The sequence below is a fragment of the Rhineura floridana genome, chromosome 3 (assembly GCF_030035675.1).
Source record: "Rhineura floridana isolate rRhiFlo1 chromosome 3, rRhiFlo1.hap2, whole genome shotgun sequence".
Classification (NCBI taxonomy): Eukaryota; Metazoa; Chordata; class Lepidosauria; order Squamata; family Rhineuridae; genus Rhineura; species Rhineura floridana.
The window spans coordinates 89821434-89827116 of record NC_084482.1 but is presented as its reverse complement, the minus strand read 5'-3'; the positions used below and the strand labels follow the sequence as shown (position 1 = coordinate 89827116).

Sequence of the window (5683 nt, the reverse complement as noted above, 5' to 3'; positions counted from 1 at the left end):
CAACAGTTTTGTATTCAATATTAGTCGTACTCACAATAGACCCCATTGAAAGGAATGAACATGACTAAGTTAGGTCCATTAATTTCAGTGAGTCTGCTCTCTGAGTAGAACTTACTTGGACACACAACCCACAGATTCAGGATCTAAACCAAGATGCTTCTCGCACACATCCTTAGACAATCTCTGGACAACAAGTAAGACAAGAGCTGATGAGGTCTGTACACTTCACTCTTATTTATCCCAGAGGGCTTTCTCACTTTACTGTTCACCTTTGCCCAAGATATGTATTTAGATACATTGTGGTGATGCAGAGGAGGGCTTTTTCTCTGGTAGCACTGGTGCTATCAAATGTACTTCCTGATGAAATACAAAAGGCTCCATCTGAACTGGCATTCCTCCTGATTTTGAAGATGCATCTGCTTGCACAGGCATTCTCTCAATCTGTTGACAGAATCTCGTTTTAACTGCTGTGCTGTTTTAATGGAATTATTTTATAGCATATTTTAATCACGGACATTTATAATTTAATGTTTTAATGGAATTGTTATATTGTATTTTAATTATAGTGCATTTTTAATTATTCTGTATTTCATCAATGTTGTGCAGTTGGTTTTATGTTTGTAAACCATTTACTACTAAGAAGACATCTTGGTATTAAGTTGTTAATGACAACAACAACAAGAAGGGATGATGCAGAAAAAGGCTTCAGTAGGTTTTGGCTATGGAAGGGGTGACAAAACTGTGGCTCTCCAGTTGTTGTTGGAGTACAACTCCCATCATCCCTGACCATTGGCTATACTGGCTGGGGATGATAGGAGTTGGGGTCCAACAACAACTGGAGGGCATTACATTCCCTATCCCTGGGCTAGAGCTTCTGAATGTGGTGCTGATAGTCAGTAAGGGAGATGACATTTAGGAAAGGTTAAACAGTTTCATTTAAGATTAGCTAAACTGAAATCCATATTCAGTGGTAGACTATATCTCAATGTCTGGAACAAACAAGAGACGGCCATCATTACCTGCTTATGAGCTTCCAGCGGCTTCTGGATGGCCACTATAGGAAATAAAATGCTAGACTAGATGGGCACCTGGGGTATTTCCACCAGCCCTATTGTTGTTGTTGTTGTTATTTACTTGCCCTTCACCTTGAAGTCCCAGGGCAGGTTGCAACAATATACATCTCAAGTGTCAAAGACCAGGATAAACAGGTCCAGAACTTTTGGTTGTGCAACAGAATTTCTCCTTCCTCTCACTTCCCTAGACATCCTCCATGCATAGGGTTATCATCATTTTGTCATTTCAAAAAGAGTACATTTGGCTTCGATAAGTGCAAAGTAAGAGTATGCTGTTGCACCATCTCAAAAAGAGTACATGTACTCTTAAAAGAGTACGGTTGGTAACCCTATCCATGTACCACCTACATCTGTTCTGGGTTTCCCCCCCAACCCTCCAGAGCAGATTTGGGGAGAGTGCACGGCACATATGGTGGTGGTGGTGAGTTCCATTGCACAAAGGAAATCTTTGCACGGACAGAATGAGTGAACTGGATATCACCCCAGGTCTAATTTAGCCAGTCAGTTTTTCTGGACTCATACTTATTTATTTAACCTATTTATTAAATGTCTTACCCACCCTTCACTCCAGTGTCCTAGGTCAGGTTACAGTAATATGCAACCATATATTTAGAAACAAATAAAATAAATAAAACAATTTATATACAATTATTAAAACATGTAAAACAGTTCCAAGCATAAGCAGCACAGTATAGAGTCAACAAAAGAGAAGGGGGGTGGCCCACAAAAATTTCTTAATTGTCAAAGGCCTTTAGTAAGAATGTGTGTTTCCTGGGCTATGTAGAAACATACATTTTAAATTTAAAAAATAGGAGCCAAAGAAATGATACACACATGCAGTCAGGGTGGAGCGGGTAGGTTGTGGGATATACAAAGCAGACAGATGGGGCTTTGTTTGTTGTGCTGTCTCTCTGAAAGGGGTTCCACTAGTGCTGCAAATGGATCTATGACTTGACTCTTCAGGAGTGGGAGGCGCTGTGGAGAAAACAATGGATGAAGCCCTGGCTGTTGTTTGCGTTTCTACCTTGCATGTCTATATATCACTACTGCTGCCCTGGGCTTATACTGGGAGGGAAGGCGGGATACAGATTTAATAAACAAACACACAAACATTTGTGGATTATAGTTAAAGCTTCCAAAATGCACAGAAGTAGGGCATGAGACTGCAACACACACCAAATTAATATCTTGTGTGTGCTCATGGCTCTCTACTCTGTTGTGGGGAGCTGCTATAACATATAACATATTACAATTGCTGCTATTCTGTCACTGATGATTATTTGTATTTTATTGTATTTATTGTATTTACTGTATTTTGTATTTTACTGAATTTAATATGTACGCCGCCTAGAGTGGCTTCGGCCAGATAGGCGGCCTAAAAATTAAAAAAAAATAAAATTAAAAAAAATTAAATTATTATTATTATTATTATTATTAGAAACCTTGTCTACTTGCACTGAATGCATTTTGGAGGCTATGCGCCATTCCCTTGTATTATTACTCAGAGCAAGCAACAAAAGCATCTCTGTACTTGTATCTTGTTTGACACCCACAGCATCTCTTGTCAATATTGATAGGAAATGTAGCATGTCATTAGCATAATAGAAATGTCTCTTTTTTGAAATAGTTTCCATCTTGACTGATTTATGCAGATGCGCAGCTCTTAATGAGAGGGCTTGACAAATGAGAACTCATTGGGAAGGTCTGTAAACTAGATTTGGAATCCACTGACAGCAAAAAAGAGAAACTGCATATGTCTGAGCTCCTGAAATGATTTCACTTTCAGAGAAGCTAGCAATCATTTTACAAGGTGACAAAGGTAGAAATTACCCAGTGACAGTGAACGGCTTCATTTAACACAAATGCTTATTGGGCCCCATGTCATCATTTGTCACTCGGGTGTTCCAGAAGTGGAAATGGTCATGTTCCTCAGAAACAAAGAGCATGCAAATGTGTGTGTGTGTGTGAGTGACACAGGTAGGCAAGGGGAACTACAATTTGATGTGACCTGGAACATTGTGCTTTATTAATGTCCAAGCCAGAGACAGCCAGTTTGACACCTGGTGCTCCCGCAATTCTGTTATAAGAACAATCATTCTTAATATGCTCATTATTTATACCCGTATCGCTGTGTGTTGGCCCACATTATCAAACAAGAAATTCATTTCACAAAAGACTTGTAGAGTCATAAGCGCAGCTCTGGTGGATTTATTTATTAACAATATTTATCCTGTCCAGGAAAAACATTCTCTAATTGGCTTACAGAAGTATTAAAAACCATAAATTACAACTATAAACAATAAAATACAACCAAGAAATAAATTAGACATATTTTAGATGTAAAAACTAAGCGTTTAATAGGCCTGGGAAAATAAAAAGACCCACCTGGTGCTGAAAATATAAAGTAGGTGCTAGACAAGCCTCTCTGGGGGGGAGCAGTCAATAGCCATGGTGCCACCACTGAAAAGGCCCTTTCTCCTGCAGCCACCCACTGCCTCTTGCTTGGCATGTACACCAGGACCATTGAAGATTATCTCAGCCTGGGTCTGGGTAGGAACACATGGGAAGAGTTCATGTAATCTGGTTCCAAGCAGGTTAGGTCTTTGTATTTATTATTTATTCGTTTTATATCCTGCACCTTCCTTCAAAGGAGCCCACAGTGGCTTTGGATGCTAAAACCAACACTCTGAATTGGGCCTGGAAATGGACTGGAATTCAGTGCAGATGATAAAATATTGGCATAACATGATTGAACTGCCCAGTCCCAATTAATAGTCACATCCTTATTCTGGATTAATAGTGCAATACTAAGGGTAGAAACACACACACCGTTCTGCCAGTTCCAGTGCATCTCCACCTCACTCTTTGGAAAATAGGGACACACAATGCTAGTCAAACCCCACCCTGTTTTACTGTAAAGCCTGGTGGGAGCAGCTTCAGTCCTTTTTAAAAAAAATCAGCTTCAAAGAGATTTTGTAACTGATCAGCAGATCAACCAGTCTCCCCTCCAGGTGTGGCTAATGTAAATGATTTGATCTGGCAACTAGTATGTTTATATCTCAAGTGGGGCAAAGGGGGTGAGGGATGCGAACCAGGAAGTTTAACAGATCTAGTCCCTACTATTGGGACTGAATGCCATCAGCTCCCTACTCCACTCTGAGCTCCTCTTTTAGTTCTGCAGTAGCTTAGGGCTGAAACAGAGCCAAGCCTCCCCTAACCACTAACACTGTAGAGGAGGGGTGGATCACGTGTAGCCCTCCAGATGTTGTTGGACTTCCCCATCAGCTACAGCCAATAAGGCCAATGGTCAGGAAAGATTTGTAGTCAGCAAAAATCTGGAGGGCTACAGGTTCCCCACCTCTGCTCCAGAGGCTCTGTCCCAAAATGGTGTACTCATCAAAAGCCATGGCTCAGAGTTAGATAAGGTTACCAATTTGTCTCCTGGAAAATTTCCTGTGTTTCTAAGTTTCTAGCATGCAGAAATTTCAGAGGCAAAGCCTTTTTTCCCCTTTTTCTAACATGGAGATTAAATGATGGGAAAAGCATTACCTGCTCAATTTCTACTTCTTGGGAGCTCTGCCAATGCAGTTAAGAGAGGGGCTGTTGCTCCAAATGAGAAAATGTGGGTTTAAATTAAAGTGGGCCTTGTGGAATATAAAATACCAGTGGTATCAGAATGGCTGTTTTCATAAAAATGCCTTTCTGGCATTTGAGGCCCAGAAAAAAGTCAGATAGCAAGGTAATCTATAGATGTTTGTTTCATATCCTAAGGGCCACCAAGTCACACAATGTAAGTCCTGGACACAGTACATAACTTTTCAAAAAAAGAAGAAGAAAAGGTCAAACCTCCCATCCTGTCATCATTTCCTGGTTGTTACAGTCCCCTCTCTCCATCCCTCTAGCAGAGGCAGAAGAGCCCAGTCACACCTTGCAAGTCAGGCAGGAGGCAGGGGCCGATAGAGGAGGGAGCAAAAGAGAAACTGAGAGAAGAAGACGGTTTATGTATGTGGTATATTTATTACTCGCCCTTCATCATACCAGAGCCCATAGTGGGGTACAGACAATACATGTTAGAATACACAAATTACAGAAAATTAACTAAAAGCAGTCAAAACTATAAATCAACAAAATATGTTGGGTGAGGCTGGTTCACACTGCAGCTGATTTCAGCTGAATTTCAGATTAAAGAAGCTTTTCTCGTTGCGATAGGGTTTAAAGGGTCATACTGCTTACCTTATATGAGCCCTCAAACTACTTTTTCCCGTTCATACTAAAGGCAAAAGGTTAATCAGAGCCTGAAAAAGTTACTTTTTTTGAACTACAACTCCCATCAGCCCAATCCAGTGGCCATGCTGGCTGGGGCTGATGGGAGTTGTAGTTTTAAAAAAGTAACTTTCCCAAGCTCTGGGGTTAATCTCGCAGCTTCCTAATGACCACGCCCTCTTAAGGTCAAAGTATCTCTTCCTCTGTAGCAGACTGTAAAAATCAGAAACCATCTACCATTTCTTCTCCCAATCCTCCTTTCCATTCACAAAGTAAATGCAAATGATTAAGTAAAAAATAGATAACTACTCACACACTCTGTCCACCATTGCTCTCTCTTAACAAAT

The 5683-nt window shown here is 40.5% G+C and overlaps 1 long non-coding RNA gene across 2 annotated transcripts; it reads right to left on the bottom strand.

Moving 5' to 3' along the window:
• Positions 1-1792: 1792 nt before the first annotated feature.
• On the bottom strand, positions 1793-5362 carry LOC133382215 (uncharacterized). 2 transcript variants are annotated; one of them, XR_009761849.1, is made up of 3 exons: positions 5307-5362; positions 3459-3619; positions 1793-2048 (listed from the first exon to the last, which is right to left on the bottom strand). It is a non-coding gene; the product is annotated as an uncharacterized LOC133382215 (long non-coding RNA). The 2 variants fall into 2 exon arrangements; XR_009761848.1 differs by lacking the exon at positions 5307-5362 and adding an exon at positions 4920-5023.
• Between the last annotated feature and the right edge of the window lie 321 nt (positions 5363-5683).